Source organism: Phragmites australis, chromosome 4 (assembly GCF_958298935.1).
Source record: "Phragmites australis chromosome 4, lpPhrAust1.1, whole genome shotgun sequence".
NCBI lineage: Eukaryota > Viridiplantae > Streptophyta > Magnoliopsida > Poales > Poaceae > Phragmites > Phragmites australis.
The window spans coordinates 12,600,819-12,625,560 of NC_084924.1; the positions used below are offsets into that span (position 1 = coordinate 12,600,819).

General features: G+C 41.0%; 1 long non-coding RNA gene across 6 annotated transcripts; it reads left to right on the plus strand.

Annotated features, from left to right (window-relative positions):
* Positions 1 to 24,685, plus strand: LOC133915733 (uncharacterized). Of its 6 annotated transcripts, none has more exons than XR_009909384.1 (6): positions 4 to 484; positions 592 to 697; positions 1,103 to 1,163; positions 1,239 to 2,135; positions 2,204 to 2,373; positions 24,543 to 24,685. It is a non-coding gene; the product is annotated as an uncharacterized LOC133915733 (long non-coding RNA). The 6 variants fall into 6 exon arrangements; XR_009909382.1 differs by lacking the exon at positions 24,543 to 24,685 and adding an exon at positions 3,615 to 4,120; XR_009909383.1 differs by lacking the exon at positions 24,543 to 24,685 and adding an exon at positions 2,895 to 2,991.
* Positions 24,686 to 24,742: the final 57 nt, after the last annotated feature.

Sequence of the window (24,742 nt, forward strand, 5' to 3'; positions counted from 1 at the left end):
CCGTTAGGCCTCCCATCGTCTCTATGCTGCCTCTCGTAATCGATCCCCTCCTAGAAATCGCCGCCGCTACATTCTCCTCCGCTCGCTCACACGCCGCCTCGCCGCTTCCTCACTCTCGTGCTATTGCCGCTGATTCGCCGCCCTCACCTGCCCCGCCACCGGATCAATCACCCCCGAACCCAACCCTTGCGCGCCCACAGCGGGTTAGGCCCCCAGTGGGTTCGGGCACCACTGAGGAGGTGATGAGCAGGCTCCCCCCGCGACTAGAGAAGCCAAGCCTCCACCGGCGATGAGGATTGGGAGTCATTGATCTGTCGCTGACGGCCACGTCGCCGACTTGGAGGTCGAAGCCTTCGACCTAATCGCCGTGCCGGCGCGTTCATCTTCGTCAACCCCTTTGGCGGCAAGAAATACGCCAGGAGGATCTATGGGACGGAAATCAAACCTCTGTTTAAAACTGACGGTGTCAACGTCGCAATGCAAGGTTTCGTAGGCAAATGCGCATTGTTCTCCGTAATTTCTTAGTGATTTTTTCCCGAGCTTTAGAGGTTTATATGGTTGAACGATCCGTTTGGTTCGTGATTTCCGTAGGCATCTTCTCTTCACTTCGCTCTCTCCCTCCCTCCCCATCGAATCGTGAACGCAACCCGACCCAAATCCTCCTCGCGAGCAGTGTCGATCCCTCCTCCGCGTCAAGGTATGGAGCTTCTCCTCCTTTAGATCGGCTCTGATTATTGGATGGTTATGACCTAGGCAGTTGAGTAGTCTGGTTAGATCTGTTGGTTGTTCGTAGATGGCTGGGAGGTCAAATTACTTTTGTAGATCTGATCGGTTATGTCGGGTGACTGGCGATGCTCCCACGATTTGAATCGGGGTGGGTCAGGTTTTTAATCTGGGAAATATGGAATATCCTTTGCATTTGAAGGTCATTACTTATTAATGAAGGTCATTGTTTGATAGCTTTCTGGTTATGTTGCTACAACTGTCTAACAGATTTACGAACAAAGTGCACTTTTCTTTTGGTAGTCTCTTGTTCTTTTCTCGGATGCATATAACCAGAAAATCAGTTTATTTACTTATACTATGCGAACAAACATTTCAGGCTTGCTATTCAAAGGCTTGAGATCGCAAAGAATGATCTGCAAAATAGAATTGCCGAAGAGGTAGGGGAAGAAAGTGCACGTGTGCTAAAGAATGATCTATTGGCTTCCTGTAATCTAATAGAAAGTGCCTCTCAGGCTAGGGGCAATGCAATTCTACAGGCGAGTTTGGAAAGAAAAAAACAAGCATTACATGAACGCCGTTTGGCTCTGGAACAGGATGCTGCATTCCCTTGCCTTGTCAAATTTGCTTACTCATGCTTTGTTAAGTGTTTAGGATGAAAGTATATTTCGGTCCCTCGATCCCACGTTAGGTCCTGTTTACCTTGAACTTCTAGGTCACTATGTTGGTCCCTCATCTCTGGGAGCAGGTTATTCGAACTCTCAAGAGTGTTTGCTATATAAGCTTGCCACTGGTTTGTTGGGAGATGAGATGACTGGTGTCCTTTTATTTTCCTACTGGCTTTATTTTCTTTTGCTTTTGCTTTCGTTTTTTAGCTTTGTATTGTCCTATACTCCTATACCTATGGTACCAGAATTAATGTTTATGTTTCTTTGGAGTAGTGTGCAAAAACCCCACTGCTCACGTATCCTTTGTGGTCCACTGGTCCACTGGGGTTCGGATCCTTTGTGGTCCACTGGTCCTACCTACAGGTGGTAAATTATAGATGAGCCTTGTCTGTCTGTAACTTATAAGTTAACTATTATAAAGGCTTTAATTGGACATACCTCTAAAGTTAAGGGGTCAAAAAATATTACCAGTGCAAAATTCATGGCTTAAACTGAGCACAGTCCAAAAGCTGAGGGGCCAAATTGATACTTTCTCCTTTATTTTCTTCTGATACTGTTATTGTTGAATAGTTCGAGATATATAGATGGTGTGATAATTGTTCTAACTGTAGTTTATACAACTGTTTATAACTGTAGGCGTCCAGGTAGCAACTACAAGCTGAGAGGGATCTTGGAGCTGCATTGGAGGTTGGCTTGAGCATGTTTTCTGGACAGTTTTCTAGTGCATGTTCTATGGATGTGAAGGTACAACCCTTTCTACACTTGCTGGATTTATTTTATGGAGTCTCATTTTCCTCCCTGTTTTACCTTAGACAAGGGCAGATCTTGAGGAGATTCCTCTTGCTGAAGCTGATGTTGCAAAGTTAAAACAAAAGGTTGCGGAGCTTCACCTCCAACTCAATCAACAACGCCAACACCAGTATGGCTCTGCAGTGGATGCAAATGATCATCATCACCATCTTCCTGGTCACTTCTCGCAGTAGTAAGATACAAATTCTGCTCTTGCAAGTTCTTTTGGGATGTTTCTAGATCTCTGGTTATAGTGGTTTTTGGTTTCTTGCAACTGTCTGAATCCAGTGGGGAACTGTCAATAGTTCTATGCCATCCAAGAAAAGCTATTTCTTTAAGTAGTGTCAATATACTTTGTTATGTTGGATGCCAACGCTTAGCTTAAATCTATTTTTCTCATGTTTTTATGAGTGTTCAGTGTAGGTTTAAATAAAGATGTAAATTTGATTGTACGACGATGTATTGCCTGTTGTTCAAATAATACTTTTAGTGTCTGTAGTGCTTCAATAATATTATAGTTTGAAAGAAACTTTGACGATAATAGTTTTAGAGAGGTCAATAATATTATCGTGTGCAAATTTTCAGTTTATGTTATAACGCACGGACATTCTACTAATAATATAGAAAACAAACTTGGCATTGTGTTAGCCTGGCCTACGATCCTGCATTTTCTACTCTTCACATGCTATTTCACGTGCTACGATTTCGCTCCAGTTGTGAGCCACATCAACGGGTTCGAGCCTACGCTGGCACACCCTACAGAGGAGAGGAGTGATTTATTCTGAATAGTCTTAAGGTCCCATAGACCATAATAAGAACATGATGTGCTCATCGCTAGCAGAGTTGAAAGTTTTATAATCCTCTTCAGTAGACGCGTGTGTATAGTTTGTAGATCTTAAGTGTGTGTAAGATATGTGTAGAGTATGACGTGTGTTAAGATACTACACTTTACCCGTGCTGATGCTCCAAACAAAAATTGGTGGTACCTTTCTTGGATTTTAATAGTAATAATAATAATAATATTTTCATAGAAAATTGTAAAAATAATACTTAAAATCTGATATTTGCATAAATAGTTACGCACTCACGTGCCGATTAGTGACTTGTCGGTACGTCACGTACCAACATGTTACGTGGTAGTGGGCCTAATGGCTGCTGACAGATCCTGTGCCTCACAGAAGATATTAAATTTTTTTTTATAACTTTTTAATATGATTTCAGATAGAGATGACTTTATATGAAAATTATATTTATCTATGATATGTAGAATTTTGTAATTAAACATTTTTCCATTAAAATCTGTTTAGATATAAAAAATGGTTATAAATTTCAAATTTGAACATATCCACTGAGCATCTGATAGCATGCTCTGCTTCCCGTCTCTGAACAAATTTGACACGGCTAACAATTAACAATGCCAAATGCGCAGAATAGCTCGAGGATGTCAGGTTCACGGGTGTGCTCAGAGAGATTGGTCACACGGACGACGTAGTTCTCATCATTGCTACGCCTCACCCGTGAACCTAAGACGGGTTCTGCAACTCATGGCAACGTCACCTCCCTTACGTGCAATGTCTAGTGGATCATCAGAGAATACATCGTCAGAAAAGACATCAGGAATTTGAGTAGTCCAGATGAAACAAAAAGTGTAGTCGTGTATATCCTTATCCTTGTTCTTTTAGCATACTAAACAGTAGCTACCTCAATAACACAGACCATACGTGACAAAATAGAGTTATCTCATGTTTCAACTTCGACTACCTGATGATAAAGTGCGACGTGTCTACGAAGATCTTGTTAGAATTAAAGGTGTATATATAATTTTAATAATTCTTAATAAATCTTAAAAACCTATATTACGGAGACATGGTTTATGATGAGGTCTACCCCCTATTAATACCATATTACTAATAAAGTTGGAGGTGAATATGTTTTCTTTATATATATAATTAAGGTTTCTCACCTCATTACTTGAATTATATGGACTGCTAATTGAGAGTAGTCCTTAAATTGAGAACCCTCTCATTATTGGAGTCTATATAAGAGTTATGGTTTTTTTTCTTTCTCTCTTTGTTGCGCTGCTATTGTAGCCTATTCTATCTCGGCGTTGACGTGCACCAGTAAACGGGAGAGCATATCTCTGAAACCCTTGCTCTTAAGATCCTGTACTGGAAGAGGGCAAATAAGGTTTTTGGAAGCGCTCTACGTGACTATTTAAGTTCTTCACCATGGCTCATCTTCCTAGTCTCTTGGACGTTGCCCATTGTCATCGTTAATAAATTCGACACGTCATCAATATGATCGATCATACCGTGAACACGGTACAACCAACATCTTCAGCAACCTCCATAGTGCAGGACCAGTACATAAAAACTATATTACTCGTACTTTATTTTATACGATTTCTAATTTTGAGTATAGTAGATCTAGGCATATGTAATGCTTTCATACACATAACTAGATTATATTATGGTAATATGACCATGTTAGTTTATCGGTTTACGCTCATGAATTATTTATGGATTAAATTAAACATAAAAATGTCATATATTCCAACAATTCAAAAACCTTATTGTAGGCACTTAGGTTTATCAATGGTTGGATTTATCGATGCACTGAGGTCAGACAAGTTTTCTGGTGTGCACTTTAAGAAATGGCAAGTCAAAGTCACTTTGTGGCTAACGGCTATGAATATCTACTAGGTGGTTAATGACAAGCCGAAAGAAACCCTTACTGCTGAGCAGGAAAAGATGTTCACGGATGCTAATACACTCTTTGTTGGATGCATTCTTAATGTTCTTGGTGACCGTTTTTTGATACGTACATGCACATACAAAGCGCGAAGGAGCTGTGGAATACACTGAATGCTAAATTCGGTGCACCGGATGTAGGAAGTGAACTATATATTATGGAGCAGTATCATAACTACAAGATTGTTGAAAATTGCTATGTAGTCGAGCAGGCTTATGAGGTTCAGTGCATCGTGAAGGAAATCGAACTCCTCAAGATCAATGTACCTAACAAGTTTGTGACTAGAAGCATCATTGCCAAGTTACCTCCTTCGTGTAGAAACTTTGCCACTGCTCTAAAGCACAAGAGACAAGAGATTACTATTGAGAGTTTGATCGTATTTCTTAATGTTGAGGAGAAAGCTCGAGCTAATGATGTGAGTCTAAAAGGAGACTAGGGACATACTAACACCAATATGGTGCAAAAGCCTTTCCACAATAAGAAAAAAGGAAAATATAATAAGCCAAACAAAGCTACCACCTTCAAGAAGAAGATGACAAAACAAAACTACCTTTCTTTATGTGCGGTGAGATTGGACACTTGCCAAGGATTGTCCAAACTGTAAGGGAAGAAAGGCTCTAAAAAAGCAGAGCTGCAAGGTATGACCATTGGTAAAACTGGAAACAGAGCTGCAAGGTATGAAAATGTATCTTCAATATTTTTAGTATTTCAATCTACTAATTGGTGGATTAATATAAGGGCCAATGTTCATGTGTGTGCTGATATCTCAATATTATCTTCTTATCAAGTCACCCATTATTCTTCCGTCCTAATGGGGGAATGAGTCATATGCTTCTGTGCATGGTGTTGGCATGATAGACCTGAAGTTTACTTCAGAAAAAATCATGCAACTGAGAAACTTGAGCATTTCCCTACAATGAACACGAATCTAGTTAGCGGCTCTCTTTTCTGTAGAGACGAGTTTAAGGTGGTGTTCGAGTCTAATAAAATAGTAATGTCAAAATATGGACAATTTATTGGTAAAGGCTATGAGTGCAAAGGCTTGTCCTGTTTTCCCTTTTTTAATTTCAGCAATAAATCTATGAACCATATTTATGGTAATATTAATGATGATGCTAGCGTTTGACATTCACGGTTATATCATTTAAATTTTGGTTCTATGTCACGACTTTCCAGTATGAGTTTAGTTCTGAATTTTTTCATAGTCAAAGATTCTAAATATCATAGTTGTATGCATCAAACAACCTTGTAAGCCTCATAAGGTAACTGAGGAGAGAAATTTGGCACCATTAGAACTCATACATTTAGACTTGTATGAATGAATGGTGTGTTGATGAAGGGTGTAAAAAGATATTTCATGACTTCGATTGATGATGCGACTAGATGTTGCTATGTTTATTTGTTGAAAACGAAAGATGAGACTCTAGATCACTTTAAAATCTATAAAGCAGAAGTTAAGAATCAAGTAAAGAGAAAGATCAAAATAATTGGGTCGGATCGTGGTGGAGAGTATTTCTCTATGACTTTGACTCATTCTGTGAGGAACATAGGGTTATTTATGAGAGGATGCCTCCTTATTCACCCTAATCAAACGGGGTTGCCAAAAGGAAGAACTGCACACTGACTGACTTGGTTAATACCATGTTAGATACTGTGGGATTATCTAAGGTATGGTGAGGGAGGCCCTGTTGACTTCGTGTTATATCCTGAATAGAGTTCCTGTCAAGGATAAAGAGAAAACCCCATATGAAGAACGAGAAAGGAGAAGACCATCACTTTCTTATTTGCGTACTTGGGATACGTGACGAAAGTCAATGTACCAATATCTACAAAGCACAAGCTCGGACGTAAAACAATGGATTGTGTCTTTCTGGGATATGTTTATCGGAGCATTGCTTATAGGTTTTTAGTGGTTAAATGTGAGATACCTGACGTGCATGTCGATACAATGATGGAGTTTCGTCATGCAACATTTTTTGAGCATATATTTCTAATGAAAGATTTATATAGCATGTCTAGACTATCTTATGAGATAATTCCTGAACTCACTCCACCTCTTCAGACTATTGAATAAACACATGAGCAAGATCCCGAGGAAGATAACAGTGATGCTCCTAGGAGAAGTAAGAGACAAAGGACTGCAAAGTCATTTGGTATAATTTCACTATGTACCTTGTGGATGACACTCCTAAATCTATTTCAGAAGCGATTGCATCTTCTGATGCAAACTACTGAAGGAGGCAGTACACAGTGAAATTGATTCCATCCTCTCAAATAGGACTTGGGAGGTCATAGAACAACCCTATGGTTGCAAAGCTATTGGTTGCAAGTGGGTCGCAAACGGGACTTGTACTGTTGAAAAGTACAAGACTCACTTGTGACCAAGGGTTATACCCAAAAGGAAGTCAAATACTTATTTTACACTTATACACCTATTACGAGATTGACTACTATGTAAGTGCTACTCTCCTTGGCTGCCTCACACGATCTTATCGTTCATCGAATGGATGTTAAGATAACTTTTCTTAATGGAGGGTTGGACGAGAAAATTTATATGGAATAACCTGATGGGTTTGTAGTAAAAGGTTAAGAAGGCATGGTGTGTAAGTTGTTGAAGTCCTTGTATGGTCCAAAAAAGCTCCTAAGCAATGGCATGAGAAGTTCGACAGAACTTTAACATCTGTAGGCTTTTCGATCAATGAGTAAGATAGATGTGTGTACTATCGCTATGTGAGGGTGAGGGGTTTATATTGTTCTTGTATGTTGATGACATACTGATATTTAGGCCAAACCTTGATGTGGTTAATGAGGTCAAGTCTTTCTTATCTCAAAGCTTTGATATGAAAGATCTGGATAAGGCTGATGTAATCTTAAACATCAAGTTAATCAAAAGAGAGAATGAGATTACTCTTACACAATCTCATTATGCTGAGAAGGTGTTGAGCCTCTTTAGCTACTAGGACAGCAAGTCTTCTCCAATACCTTATGATCCCAGTGTGATACTTCGAAAGAATAAGAGAAGTAGCAGGGACCAACTGAGACACTCAGATTATTGGATCACTCAATGTACTTAGCTGGTGCTACGAGGCCTGACATCTCATTTGTTGTGAGCAAATTGAGCCATTTACTTCTAACTCGGGGATGAATATTGGCATGTGCTTAGTAAGTCATGCACTATTTGCTTGATACTATTAGTTATGGTCTTCACTATTATGTGTATCTATCGGTACTGGAGGGTTATAGTGATTCAAACTGGATATCTGATGCTGATGAGATTTACACCATAAGTGGATATGTATTCACTCTAGGTGGTGTTGCTATCTCATGGAGGTCTTGCAAACAGACCATCTTGGCCAGGTCAACTATGAAAGCAGAACTCACTATGTTAGACATAATTACTATTGAGGCAGAATGATTACTTGAGTTGTTGATGGACATGCCTATGGTTGAGAAACTGGTACCGACTATCCTTATGAACTGTGATAATCAGATGGTTATTATTAAAGTAAACAGTTCTAACGATAATGATAAGTCCACAAGGTATGTAAAGAGACGATTGAAGTCTGTCAGGAAATTGAGAAACTCCGGAGTGATAACATTGGATTATATTCAAACAGCTAAGAACCTAACAAATCCCTTTACAAAGGGACTATTACGGAATGTGATAGATAATGCAGTGAAGGAGATGGGTATGATGTTGGGGAACGGATTGGCCAGTAAGGTTTCTTTCTATATCTGATTTGACCAAAGGTTTGCCCAACTGAAACGGCCATGTAACATCCAACTTTACAATATTCACTCCCATAGTAAGCCATGCTAGTTCTTTTGCTATTAATCTAGAAGAAGCCAGGAAGTTCCTAATTCTTGGAGCATCCTAAACGATTGGACCTGATTTGCTCTTGGCCTGCTTATTATTGATACGTTCGTAGTCAGTCGATGGCTTACTTGAAGTGGCCCCCATATGTTTAGCTTTGGCCATATTCATGAAAAATTTCATGGTATCTTCAGGCACAACAAGCTTCGGTGGAGGTGGTGGAGGATGGAAATGTCTAGTTACACTGACGTCCACAATATTTTTGGTTTTCTCAGCAGTGAGTGAATAGACATCCTTAGGTTCCAAAACCTTCTTAGATGGCACTGATTTCTTAGATGATGTCATCTGCTTGGATGTTACAAAACCTGATCATGTTTTTCAAGCTGATGGTTGGCTTCTTGATGACGCTGGCTTCTTGAGCGGTAGACTTCTTTGAGGTGATGGTTGGGGAGGTGGGCTTCTTACAGGAGATGGCTGAAGGGAGTGAGATCTTCGAGGCAACGACGGCCTAGGGTGTCGTGGAGAGAAGAGGTTCTCGGGAGCTGTCCCTTGTGGAAACACTATGTAGGCCTTCTCCCACATGATGAATGTATGCTTGTTCTCCCCTATAGTGTTCACCCCCTCCTTTGCGAAGTAGTCCACCTCAACATGACTTTACTGGTTAACTGCCTCATCTACTTCGACCACGGCATAGCCCTATGATATCGGACGTTCGTGCAAATGTTCATAGAAGCTGTGGGGATAAGCCCTATGATCGTAATATTCCTAGCACTAATGTGTAGTTCATATAGTGTCCGTGTTGTGATGAGTTCAACGGGATAAGTGATGGGGTCAACTCCTGGAACTCCTGTGGATGCATAGCTACTCTGACGATCAACAGGGCTGGAGCGCGCAAAATTAGGAGACGCTACCGGCTGTTCCTATTCGCTTACAATGACGCCCCGTTCACGCATGAGGGCTTGCTGTACTGCTTGTGCTATCTTTTTCTCTATATGTTCTCTCTCATTTTGTAGCACTCGTTCGAGCATTTCCATCATCCTAACTTGTTATGCCTTTTCTACATCTCATTTTACTTAGGATCTCTTTCGACTCTTGTAACTTTTGATGTCACCCGGGAATCCATATTTCCAACCTATCACCCCAACGCCTCGTATGCGACCACCGTGCTCCTTATTTCCCAGTGCCAAGGTGAGATCGTCGCTATCCCTGTATGGCTTGAAAGAGTCTTGTGCAGATTGCTCGTGGGCTTCCGCAAGCTTTTTTGCAAGAGTTTGCATCACTTCCTAGTCTTTGATAGTCGTAAAGCATAAGCTTCTATCAAGCGAGTAAGAAGCACCCTTCCCAAGAAGGAAGCGCATCGATCGTTCGCTCCAGTCCTCCGTCTCAGGCGTGACACTTCTCTCTCATAGTTCATCTAGTTGTTGTTGCCATTACCATTCTTTCCTCACGTACCCACGACTGCCGACTTTGTGGGGGTAGAGGTTCTTTTTCGAGTTTGCTTTGTTCACCTCACTCAACCTCTTTGCTTCTTCCGATAACTTGTACTCCACAAAGGCTTGCTAATGATCTTCTAGTTTTGGTCATTTGCGTAAATCTAGCGTTGTACCTTTCTGCACATATGTTCTATTCAGTGTGCCCTTCCAATTCTTAAATGAAAGGCCTATGATCATTAGCGTCTTACGCTTAACTACTTCCATATCTGTCTCTTCAGGGAACAAACTTCTCTAATATCTTAGGCCATAAGATGTTGTTCTTGAATTAGGAACCACGTGCGGATCACCTCGTTCGTCAGTCCACAATCTGTAGCGGACGGGCACGTGATCCTTAAAAGCAATCCTACAGACTGACTTGTATGGCCCTAGAACTCTCGCTAGTGTAGTTGGCTCCCCTGTTGGTAAGACCTTCGTGATCACAAATCATCTCGTAGGCTTCTTTGAGGGACCTCGGACATGATGCCACTCCTGGGATTGCTCATTGTCATGACCCTCCAGAGCATCAAGAATCTGCGCATAAGGGAAAAAAAACTATTGAGAACCTATACGATAATATGTAGAACAAATACATTCATCTACTTATGAATTACCTCATCATCTCCATAGGCATCTGTTTGGTCCAGGTTGAGGTAGTGGCTCGGGCTAATTTCTTCAATGTTTGACGATAGCACTACATCTCCTTTTGGTATCTGAGCCGGATCGGTGGTTGGTGGTGCCCATCCCTTCCTGCAAGTTCTATATATGATGACGACGAACGATTGAGTATTCTACATATAGAGAGCTTATAAAGGAGAAAGATAGAGATAAAGCCAATGAGGAAGAGAGAGACTGTCGAAAGAGTGAGATAACCATGAAGGAGTCGATAGATAGAATGCATATATATATAATATTGTAATTGAGTACATTACGACCATATTTAACAAAAAGTCACATCTTACATAGCAAAATAGACACAAATATATACAAAGGTACTGACAAGTGACATATTGACCTTACAAGTCACATCATCTTATATAGCAAAATAATGATTACAACAAGAACTAAGATTACAACATCTTTATACCTAAAATCAAATTTCTTTTCCTTATTTTCAAAGGTAGCCAATTTTAGCTCGGCCTGGATAAGTTGAATGTTGTATGCCACAACAACTTCGTGTTTGAATTTGTATCCTTTGTAAAATGCTCCTTCGAATCTATTAACTCCAAAAATGATATACTACAAACCACACCAACACAAAAAAATATGTAAAAGAAGTATGAAAACAGCATTAGCATCAGATTATAGAGATAATTATATACGACTACAAGCTCGACTAGGATAGAGAAAAGACGTGCAAGGTGCATATGTAATAACCACCTCAGTCGAGCTTTGCAGTCATATGTATGGTCTCTAATTTTGTCATTTGCAAAAAGAAAATCAAGTATGAAAATAGTGCAAGTTATAATGCAACACGTAATAGGAGTAAAAAAGAAATACAACCTCAGTGGCTATAGCAAATGGTCTTATTATGCACACATAATAGGGAAGATGAAGGACATGGACCACAATTTGGACAAATCCTTCTTCTTCCACTATTATGTGAACCTAATAAGGTCAAAGTGCAAGTGTTGTAAATAATAATACAATAAAAAGTAATGACAACAATTGATAATCAAGAATTTCCGATGACATGTGTACAACAAGAACTGGTCAATAGGTGTATAAAAGTACTCTCAGGAAATGAATAACAATTGGCCCTAGGACAATCAAGGTCCTACCCTTTAATTATTCTATTGAGTACATCAACGACTAGACAATTTACTAAGTTCTCATCTAGTTATCAGAACATGGACAGAATTCTCAAAAATCACACAATACCATCATGGACAGTGCTACTGTACCAAATTAGAGAGCACAGATTCTGAAAAGGACAAGCAATTTCCTGTCGAGACAGAAATAGAAACTGAATAGCAGGATTCAAACAAGTAATGACAGGAAAAAAAAAAGGATGAATCAACTTTCTTATCTAGAATCTGATATGCTAATCAATCTCTGAACTTACAACAGAACACTATCAAGGGATCAAATTATAATAGGTAGTTCATTGTAGAGATGACACAAGAAATATGTCTCGGTATACAAGTACAGACTAGGAAGGATCGAGGTAGCATCTGCTCTTATCATTTGAACACACAAAAGGACTACAAACAACATCTGTTCTTATCATTTGAATACAAAAGGACCATGATCAACATATATTTTTATCATTTGAACACACAAAAGGACTGAGACAGCATCTACTCTTATCATTTGAACATACAAAAGGATCGAGGCAACATATCTGTTCTTATCATTTGAACACACAAAAGGATCACAAGCATCATCTGTTCTTATCATTTGAATACATAAAAGGACAACAAACAACATCTGTTCTTATCATTTTAACACACAAAAGGACTAGCACACAAGCATCTGTTCTTATCATTTGAACACACAAGTAGCTAGCCATGAATCTATACGAACTTGCGCTTAAACCCTAGGAGTCAGAGGGGAGAAGGATACGGAGGGGGAATCAGGAGGTCTACCTTGATGTCGGGGTGGTGGTCCACGACGATGACGGCGGTGGACAAGGGCGCAGGGCACGACAGTGCGCGCTCCTCGGCGTCGGGGTGCTCGTCAGGGTGGATGCGGTAGGATCCTCGATGTCGGGGTGGTGGTCGTCGACGACAATGGCAGTGGACGAGAGCACAATGCATGGAAGCATAGTCTCCTCGGAGTTAGGAGGAGGCTTAAACCCTCGGAGTCAGGAGGCATCAAAGTGGTGGTCCTCGGTGATGGCGGCGGTGGATGACGGCGAAGGGCACGGCAGCACGGGCTCCTCAGCGTCGGGAGGCGATTCGGCAGAGGGCACATTCTAGGAAGAGGAAAAAATTTCTAAGTGTTAGAGGACGCAGGCGTCGAGGACTTTTATAGGGGAGGACTTTCTTGCTGACTGAAGATGACGACCGGCAATGAAAGGAGATCTTCACTGCCATGTCAATAGGACAACTGACAATGAAACATATTTCACTGCCAGCCTAGTTGTTTCACTGCAGATCGAATATGTTCATCGGCAGTGAAACCCCTTTCACTATAGGTGCAGGGTGAAAAAAATTGATTTAGCTGTGCGCGCGCCGAGACTCGAACCCACGACCTGCCCCAAGTAAGAAAGAACAATAAAACCGCTATGCTACTCAAGTGTTTTCGGTTGAGTTTATACTATCTATAATCGTTAACATTCTGTTGACCATAAATCCTAATAAATATTTATATAAATTTTAACTTCCTATGTACCAATTAAGTTTTGTATATACCTAAATTTCATGGTTCAATTTTCTAATTCAATAAAAAATTAAAATAAATATGTTCATACCTAATTTTCTATATCGGGGCTTGCTAATATATCTTAATTTCATCGATAAATATTTTAAATTATTAAAAATTGAAAATAAATATGCTCATAACTATAGCTAGTGTAAATCTTGTAATATGTAAATAGTAATATGCTAGTGCTATTGCTAATTCATTAAAAATAAAAAAATAGTAGTACATAGCAATAGTGCTTGTGCTATTTCTAATTCATTAAAATCAAAAATCAATATGGTCAATAATGAAGACATCTTCTACCGTAACTACAAATTGAAGCTTTCATAATATAAGTGAGGTATAATTGCGTCTAAAACAAATACATACATAGTAATTAATACAATTTAGTTACTTTGTCTTAATGATTCACCCTTCATTATGATCACGACATACATATGGAGGTTCGTCAATATCTTCCATAGGGTCTAGGTCGATGTCCTCTCCGAAAGGAGATAGCACGTCGAATTGATTGCAGTCTTCATCGCCAACGACATTCTACACTTCAACAATCTTTCTTTTTTCTTGAAGAACCATGTGACGCTCCTCCTTGTTAGCTGGGTCTGGGTCCTTAACATAGAAGACCTATATAACATCATTCGCAGGTACAAATGGTTCTTCTCTGTATCCAATGAGTTTTTGATCCATTGTAGTTATACCGTACTTGTCGATCTTCACACTCCATGGGAGTCTGACTCATTAGCATCGAAAAAGAGGAACCTTTAACACTCCATAATCGAGCTCCCAGATATCCTCTATAAATTCGTAGTAGGTCTCCCTATTTTCATTATAGTCGTAGGCATCTATACAGACACCACTATTTTGGTTGGTACTCTTATTATCCTAAGCTCTTGTATAAAATATATAGCCATTTATGTCATATACTTGGAATATGAGGATTGTAGTTGACGGTTCGTGAGCTAACACATTTAATTGAGCACACTCTATCTTCTTATCCATCACCTGTCTATGTAACCAAGCGCCAAAATGATCTCGATGCTCTTGTGCGATACAAACATCGGACTTCCCTGGGTTTCTGGTGCATAACATCTTCTGGTGTTCTTCAACATACGGGTCCACTACAACTGATTGTTACAGAACTGCGAAATGTACTTGCGTGAATGAAACGTGGTTGTTAGTGTGAAATGAGTTTGCACCTATCATCTCTTTCCCCTATAGTCTCCTCTCATGGTGAGATACAGGCACACCAATCGATTCGAGATTCACGTAGTCAACGCAAAAATCAATGACCTCCTTGGTTCCCTAGCCCTCAGCCATGCAGCCTTCCGGCCGATTTTAGTTACAAACATAGCTCTTCAGAACTCCCATGAACCTCTTGAAAGGGTACATCTGATGCAGAAACATAGGGCCAAGAATCTGTATCTCTTTCACAATGTGAACAATGAGATGGACTATAATACCAAAAAATGATGGAGGGAACAACGCCTCAAGCTGGGATGGAGTCTCAACCACATCTTTCTGTAGCTTATCTAGCTTGATCGGATCGATGGCCTTCTGTGATATCGCGTTGAAGAATACCTCTAATTGTAATTGGAAGCATCTGTGTCATCATCACATGACAATCATGAAACTTCATGCTAGTTAATTTCAAATATTTCATGTTTACTAGTCTCTTTATGTTGGCGAAGTAACTAGATGAAACTTTGATTCCATATAAGCGCTCGCACATTGCAATTTTCTTCTCCTTGCTCAGACTGCAGCTAGCGGAACCAAGATACTTGTCGCCTTCTTCCATATTTTATGATTGGGTTTTAGACCTTCAGCAGCAGAATACCTCTAATTGTAATTGGAAGCATCTGTGTCATCATCACATGACAATCATGAAACTTCATGCTAGTTAATTTCAAATATTTCATGTTTACTAGTCTCTTTATGTTGGCGAAGTAACTAGATGAAACTTTGATTCCATATAAGCGCTCGCACATTGCAATTTTCTTCTCCTTGCTCAGACTGCAGCTAGCGGAACCAAGATACTTGTCGCCTTCTTCCATATTTTTAGGATGTAGATCCTATCTGAGTTTCAAACATTTCAAGTCCTTCCGTGCTTGGAGTGTATCTTTTGTTTTGCCTGGTACGTCTAGTAACGTACCAATCAAATAATCACACACATTCTTCTCAATGTGCATGACATTGATTATGTGTCAAACCACTAAATCCGTCCAATAAGCTAAGTCATAAAAAACATATTTCTTTTTGAACATAGAAGCTCTAAGATTAGATTTCAGAATTGGTGTACTCCCGCGTCCCTTTCTTGGGATAACTCTAAGTCCTTTTACCATCTCATGTACCTATTTCCCAGTGCGATTCTTAGGAGGTGATCGAGTCTCAACTTTCCTATCAAAAACTCTCTTGTTACTGCGGTACAAGTGATCCTTGTGAAGAAATTTACGATGACCTGGGTACACCATTTTTTTGGCTATTTACAAGCTCTCTATTTCATCCAACCAATGCACACATCCAATCAATTCCTAGACACATGAAGAACCTCCTACCAAAATTCTCCACATCGAAAGATGTTGACATCTAAGCTGGTCCAATACCATTTGGCCAATGGCGAACCGCTTGTACAACAACAGCTGGAGAAGGTGCAAGCACCTAGTGAAATAGCCCTGAATCTGACTTCATGCAGCCCTCGCACAGACCCCTATACAACAGAAGCCCAACTATACCATGGTGTATTGGATCACGCTCTTGGAGACCAAGTTGTCATGTGTCTCAGTGAACATGATCCACCGAACAACCTCAACGGGGGAGGATCTCTAAATGCCTAGAAACCTCATGATGGCCCACCAACAGGTGTCTCCACCTATCAATTACAAAATAATAAAAAATAAGCTCATAGTCGAGTTACACTAAGCATGTGAAGAAACATCAGATAAGTAAAGTATCATGAATTGAAGCAGAAATGTCTTCGTAGGTCCGTGCTTCTCTAACCCAGGTAAGGTCCTCAACGGGGGAGGTCATTCTACCAAAAATGGCACCAAAACATGCATGCTAGGCAATGGCTACGTCCCTCGTGCTCATTGCAGGGACCGCAAAAGGAGAGCCAAGCAGGAGCGAGACGTCCTAAAGTTTGTGCGTCGTCTCCCCACATGGGAGATGGAACCTATGTGTCTTCGACCTCCACCTGTTAACAAGGGCTACCAGAGGGCCCGATCAAAATTGAAACACCATATGGACTCTACTCCCCCAAGCCCTCATCCACCTCCATAAAGCCTACAGAGCAGGATAAGCCTAGCCCCGTGCAATCTGCAAATGAAATATATTGTGTAAAAGACTTCCTCAAGTAACAACAGAAGGATGTGAAATGAATGTGTTGGAAACCTGGGGATCCAACGCTCGTCCGACCTCATGAGCTCATCTGAAACCCGTGGTGTGAGTACCAGGAGCCCAGTCGCCTGAACAATAGTCAGGTAGGAGCAGTGCTTAGCATCCAAATGTGGGCAAGCAACTCCGGGTGGTTGACAGCTATACCTGCAAATAAAAAATATAATTATGTTTTGGAAATATGAATTAAACAGAACTAAAAATGACAATAAATTAATAAGCCAAACATCACAAACTTAAGTACTTAACATAAAAAAGTTCCTTCCAACAAAGCTTATTACATCATAATTTGTTATAACATGACAATAGTAAGTCCAACCACATGAATTATACATAGCAATATTCATTACAACATTATTCGTTACAACACGAACTAAGCATAATGGGTGGATGAAACACATGAACAACGAGCACGAGGATGTCTCCCATCGAAAACTAAGCTAAAAGGACTTTCTTCGACGATGTTGCCACCTGATGGACAATTGGTGTACTTTGTGTAATTGTGTTGGGTTCCATTACACTTCTTGCACCATTTGACAAGACGCCCAACTTCAGATCTGTCTATGTCATCATGAATCCTTACGGTCCCGTGCCATCCCATCTTTTGCAACATCTTCTCATGATCTGGGACATACAATTTGTCTGGTACGGGGTTTGTTGTGAATGAACCGAACCCATAAAGCATGTGGTTCCATGTGACATAGAGAGCTTCCTTCTTGAAGTAGTTGGAGACATACCTTTGAGTCCTCAAGTTTGTCATAGCACAAGCATCAAGAACATGGGAGCAGGGCTTGTGCAATAATATTGGCTTGTAGCAGCTACAAATGCAGTTTTCTTTGAACAGTGTACACTCTTGAATGGCTCTTTCATGCTTGCCCCCTCTGACCTTTGTCCCTACACAAATTTCATGTATGTGTTGCCATGGGCTTCACAAGGTGCATATGTGCCCCCATACCGATAAACTATTCATCCCAAAAGGCTTCTTCGTCTTATCCGCCATGTATTGAGTGATCTTGCTCTCATATATCAGGAGACCATCATTCATTGCCAATGACGCTAATGCATACAGTCCACGAAGTACTTACAGGCCCATTGCAGAATGAATTCCGCATTCTAATTAGTGGCAGTCCGCTCACACCTTTAATAACCCAGCTGTAGACCTTAGCTAAGTTTGTCATCATAATTCCGTACCTTGCCCTCATAGGTGTCATAGAGTAAAGCTCACTTCTCCTTCGGCTCATTCTCAATCCACTCATTGGATGACTTGATAGTTGACCTGGTACTCCTCATTTCTGGAGGATCCATTGGGAGGCTACCTAGAGCAACGGATACATCTTCATGTTCCCTCACTGACCTCTGTGCATGATGTTTTGTTTGCTTTTTGGTTAACTCATCTAGTGTGTTCCATAGGGCATCGAACATTCATTTTTGATTCAGACAACACAACCTCTTGAAAAGGTTCATCATGTTCTTGTATTGCCTGAAGAAGTTAGCACCCAACTCTGCAAATCTGGCTAGAAGGGGCTGACTTCATCATCCTTTGTACCATTTTAAAGGGTGATGATTTTCTTCGGAATCCCTGCATGCCAATCATGTACAAGGCAAAACATTTGGTCGATCCCTCACAATAAGAATCCTTACATGATACAGGAACCAAAACAAATTGATCGTGTTCTCACTCTCAACAAAGGTGAAATCCATTGGTGTTGACAATTGGTGGACTGTCGATCTTACAAACTTATAGAAATAGTAGGGGATGCTTTAAGTAGATGAATCACACAACGCACACATGATCTTATACAAGTTTAGGTCTCTCTTAATATAATAGCCCTATGTCCTGCTGGTCTTGTATTAATCTCTAGGACTGTTTATAAGGGGGTGTTTGGCTATCCTAGGTAGATCTAAATCAAGTCGGAGGGCTCCCTTGTATGTAGTAGGGGGAGTTGCTAATATAGATCTAGGGTACAGAAGGCTCAACGGTTCAGAGCTCCTGCAAACTTGAATAGCTTCAATGGGCTTGTATGGACTTGTGTCTGACTTCAATTAGCTTCAGTGGGCATCGGTCGAGTTTTCCTCCGCAGGGTCCCCTGGTTCCGCATATATAGGGAGGTCATTGTATGACTCCTAAAGTCTTTGCTCATCATTCTTAGAGATAAACTTCCCTATTTATGAGATATCCTAGGCATCTGTGGTCAGTTTCCATACATATAGAGATTCTCTTCCCATACATAGAGATATTTCATAAGAATATAGTAAACCGTAGGAGATCCTAATATGGTAGTTTTATACTACCCATCGTCAACCCCTAATCAGTACATGAAATGATATTGTGATGGATCAAGAAACTTAGCCCAGTCGACTAAGACATTCCAATAGGCTACCTCTCCAAGTGATAACTCGGGCTTTTGGGTAGGATGTATGTCTATCCGGGTTACTGGTTGTCATCAGATCATCTAGTCGAGATATTAGGCCTTCTCCAGGTAGCTCCATGAGCCTCCAAGTATGGACCTCATTCGAGTGGGAAATCCGGGTCAACCGTAAGCATTGTCCCAACTTCTCGGGATTCTGAGAACGTTGGGGAAAACCTGGCTCTCCGTCTGGTGGGTTTTTTGAAAGTTGAACCATCACAGTGGAGAGTTCACGCGCTGGTGAAAGAATCTTTCCTCTTTTCTGGCAAGGACCACAATGTCATTTGGAAACTAAGGGCATTTGTCGGTGTAGTGCACTAACTCTCCTGGTATTTCATACCAACAACCCCCACATACGTCGGAAGAGATCCCGAATAGAAAATGTGATGGGCCCTGGTACAAAAGGTCATAGCTCTGAGTAATACCTGGAACCCCGCGGTGGCTAGTCAGCTAATTGCCGAGTCCGCTTAGGCTTTCTTCTATAACCTAAGCTTGGGAATAAAACTTATTCTTTGTTTGTAAAAAGTAATAAAGAATGTAAATAAAATTGGTGTGACTTCTTGGGAACTCGATACCGAGGAGACATCGACAACCTAGCATGCTTAGTGCTACACGCTTCCTACTCCGGCTAGGGTAGGATGACTTCGTCACTAATCGGGGATCTTAATTGGGTCAGCCCTATGTCCGGCATGAGTGGGAGGTGTCGTAGCCCCCAGTCACTTGAGGATGTGATAAGGAACATTTGTCACATCATGTGAGGTTGTAACTTAGAACATTGTCTTCACGCAAAGGAAGTTATTTTGGCACATGCACAATATGTTGTCATTAGCTCTTGGTATATTGTATTTGTCCAGACTTGACTGGTTATCTAGGAAGAAAACTCATATAGGTAGTCAAAGATAATAAGATAAAAACTGCTGACCGGCCATTATAAATCAGCCAGCTCGGATAAGAGAAAAGAATTGAACAATCATAATTTCCCCTCTAGTTGTAGAAACTCTTGTTTCCTGAAGTCGATTCCTGTGTGACCTTGCTCAGGCTTTCCTGGGTGCGCACGATAGGTAAAGGTACCCGTATTGCGGCTTACCACCAGTGTACCTGGCCAACGGGTGCCAGATGTTTAGTTAGGGAAGACAAAAGGAACACAAAGAGATTCAAACGACCTTACGGGAAATATGAACCTTTACTAGTGTAAACTTACTCTTGGTACTTACACAAAAAACTTTTGGAGTTGGTCAATTTGCCAAGATCCATTGAAGACTCATCCATCCTCCATTGCTAATAGACCCAGGACGAGTAGACTCAACCATCGTGTAGAGACCCTCCTACTTTGGGGATAGCTTGTTGTTATTACATTGGCTCTAAACATGTTATAGAATTAGGTTTCCAGCTTTGAGGGTTCGTTTTTGGACGTCTTGGTCGTAGTAGCTCAGGAGGGATTTGATATTCTACTGATCGTATTAGCACTTGAGTCCTTTGTTGGTAAAGGTATTGATGGAGATGAAAAAAGAACTTGAACCCCGCTTGGTGCCACTCCTCGTGATAGAAATTGGTTCTTGGTGTAGACTTGGGTGGAGTTGGCAACATGTTGTGTGACAAAGATTTGCTATTGATGGTCATGATCCCCACAGATAGTGCCAGATATCAACGATTGGTGAACCTCCAATCTTACGAGCTTATAGAAATAATAGGGGATTCTTCGTGTGGACGAATCACACAGTGCACACATGATCTTATACAGGTCCAGGCCTCCCTTAGGATAATAGCCCATATCCTGTTGGTCTTATATGAATCTCTTGGACTGTTTACAATAGGATACTTGGCCAGCCTAGATAGATCTAAATCTAGTTGAATAGCTCCCTTGTGTATAGTCAGGGAGAGTAGCTAATACATATCTAAATTGTAGAAGGCTCGAGTATCTAGTTCTTCTACATTCTTGAATGGCTTCAATGGAGTTGTGTCTGACTTCAATTGGCTTCGGTGGGCTTCGATCAACTTGTCCTCCGTAGGGTTCCTTGGCTCCGTATATATAGGGAGTCATTGTACGACTTCTGAGTCTTTCCTCATCATTCTTGTAGATAAACTTCTCTATTTACGAGATATCCTGGGAATTTGCAGTCAGTTTTCATATATTTAGGGATTCCCTTCCCATGAATAGATATATGTCCCGAGAATACAGGAAACCCTAAGGGATCCTGATACGGTAGTTTTATACTACCCGTTGTCAACTGGTAACACTTTGTTGTTTCTATCAACTCCAATTACAGTTAGTATATGATCCTTATAATTGCTGGTAAGGAAGACTCGTTGATGTAAAGGATACGGCGACAATGCTGGATAGCTCGAAGGCATTCTTCAAAGGCAAAAAATGTGTGCTTCAGTACTAAGTTGCTAGGTGGATGCCAGGTTCATCCACTGACGTAGTGATTAATGTTAAAATAAGTTCCAGGGTTCCTCTGAGCAATGGTGTGACACAACAATGGGAGATTATTGTATGATGCTTTGTACATCCCAAACTATCACACCCCGAAAACCCCAACCTAGACATCGAGCATGCATATGCACCATGATGTCATGTTTTATTGTTTTTGGCTTTTGTTTTAGGGTTCAAAACTTTTTGAAAATGTTACATTGTTAAATGCCTCGTATTTCCACCATATAGTTATGAGTGAGAATTGATTTGAAGTAGTTTAGATAGCTCAAAACCATTTAGGAAGGAAGGGAAAAAATTGGTAGGGAAAGGGAAAAAGAGGAAAGACTTTCTGCACATGGGCCAGCCCACAGTCTGACTGGGCCTCCTAGCGATATGATTGCTATGGCTCAGAATGCCACTTAAAATCCAATCAACCACCTCTCACTCCCTCACTCGTTCATTCCTTCCCCCACTCAAGAGACAGATAGGGAGAACAAGCAGAGCTCCCTTACCACTCCCCAACCTCGAGCTCAATGAAAGCAGAAGATTGAAGGAGGAGATCGCCCACAAGTTCCCTATGTCATCCCCGAGCTCATCCCCTACCATCCCCCTCACCAGAGCAAGCCCTAAGCCTTCTTCCACCCAAAACCTAGAGGGAGAGAGGAGAGCTCCACCTAGACCACCATGACGGCCATAGATCAATGAAGATGGCTTCCCTGAGATTCCCTAAGACTTCCCGAGCTCCTTCCCACCGTTGTTCTCACCGACAAAGCTTCTCAATGTATTCTTCCACCTCTAGGACAGTTGGAGCATCCCTGAGTCGATTTCCACATCGAAGCCTCCCCGGAGTCAGGTAACCCTCAAGAAAGGTTCTCCACACCAAGGTGAAGCTCCCTAACCCCTTTACCCTCTTTTCCCCTGAGTTTCGCCACTCCTCATAGCCTTAGGACTGAGCTCCAACTAACCATGGATGTCGATCCATGGGGCCTAATCCTTTGGCTCTATACATGTCATCCAAACCACCCAAAATACACTCCTCTAGTCTTGTAGAGTGTTTTGGTACCACCCTTGGCCGAAGGCATCGTTGGAGCCTTCACCGGCGATCTCGCTGAGGTGCTGCTAGCCAGGCCCAATGATCTGATTGCCACTTGGGTCAGTCTGACCTAGACTTGGTTGGCTAGTTTTTGGAATCAGACTCCATAATCAAGAGTCAGACCGCCACTATGGCTATTCTGACTGCTAGACCCAATGGTTTGACCACCATGGGTTTAGTCTGCCACCAGGTTTACTCATTACTAATTTCTTCTCTATTTGACTCCCACGGTCTGACCACCATCCACTCAGTACCCACTGAGCTTAGGTTGTCTCATGCGATGTTGAAACCTTTTCTAGCCCAATCAATTAGAGTTATTTTGCAAATGTTTTCATAACATGTCACATTGCATCTCAATGGCTATCATGCATCATAAAGCATATCTCTTCACTCGTTCTTTTATTTATTTGATGTGTATTCCTTGATTAGCATGTGATGTGTTGATGGTTTAAGAAGTAGAGACCAACATTGAACTGGAGTTGCACATGAACGAAGCACCAAACAACCAAAGCAAGCATCTATCATATTGCACCCTTATTTTACAATGGTCATATGTATGAGCTTGCTACTATTGTAGGGGTTAGTTGCATTAAGTAAGTTTGCGTTATGAATGTGAAATGGGTAGATCCTATATTGTTGCATTACCTACCTTTCTTGTGATTGATGTTACCTATTTCCTTGTAACCTTGTGTAACGAATATAATTAAGTCTAGTGATCAATAAATGCTTAGCTATGCTTAGCGAATTGGTAGAAGTCGAGCGGTGGATGTCACCATCATTTGCGAGTTATAGGACATGTATTACAAACTCTATGATGGTTGTTAAGTAAATTTTGTAAGTGTGTTGGTTACGAGACTTGAGCGGGTGGTAGGGATAGATGAGAAAGGAGTCTCAGATGTCGTAGCCCCACTTGGGTTGATTAAGGACCATACCGATGTTTGCTTGTTCCCAACACTTACCATACTTACCACATATCCATACATGGGACGGGTGAGATGGATATCGTATGTTGTGTGCATCGACGAATTGTGGCCTGTGGTGTGTCAAGAAAAATGATGAGATGGAGAAGTTTATATTGGGGCGACGAGGACCCTAGAGTGTCCAATGGGGAAGAGCCCTAGTGGAAACTAGGTATCGTCGGTAGCATAGGCATGGGCCGGTCTAATGCGGCACATAGGAGAAAGGTTGTCACGAGGGCTAAGAGAATAGACTTGTGTCTTGTGGGTAAAGATGTACCCACTTCAAGGTTGTAAGAACAATTCGAATTGGTATGCTCTCAGTCATGAGCACGCTTGGTGTCCTGACATTTCATCATAGAATCACGTAATGATCTTGAGATGATGGTCATGCTCATCGGGAATGAACATGAGAGGGAAAGGTTGATGTGATTCCTTCGAGTTGATCATTGGGTTAGGGTTATTTATTCAGCTATGGGTAGGATTTGGGAAAAAAGAGTCATGTCAGTTGAGTCACCTAAATTTTAATACTTAGGTGCATACACATTAAGATGATAAAAATTGCATTTGAGTAAATGTGTCAGCTTATGGCTTAGTTTCCTTGCCACTATCCAAATGCATTATCCTTTGAGTTAGGAATATATATACTCATATGTATAAGTCTTACGAGTACCTTCGTACTCACCGTACTTTGTTATTTTGCAGGTGAAGTTTAGGTGCTGGCTACTTGTGCCCCACCGAGAGCGGTGTGGTGACGAGTAGTTACTATACTACCATAAACCCCGGTCGGTTGCCTTGTGGGCAAATAGCACCACCGGTCTTCATTTTCTTTTAGATGTTTAATCCGATGCGATTTACGTATATTTACGCTAGATAATACATTGTCATTTGTTTAATTTATCAAC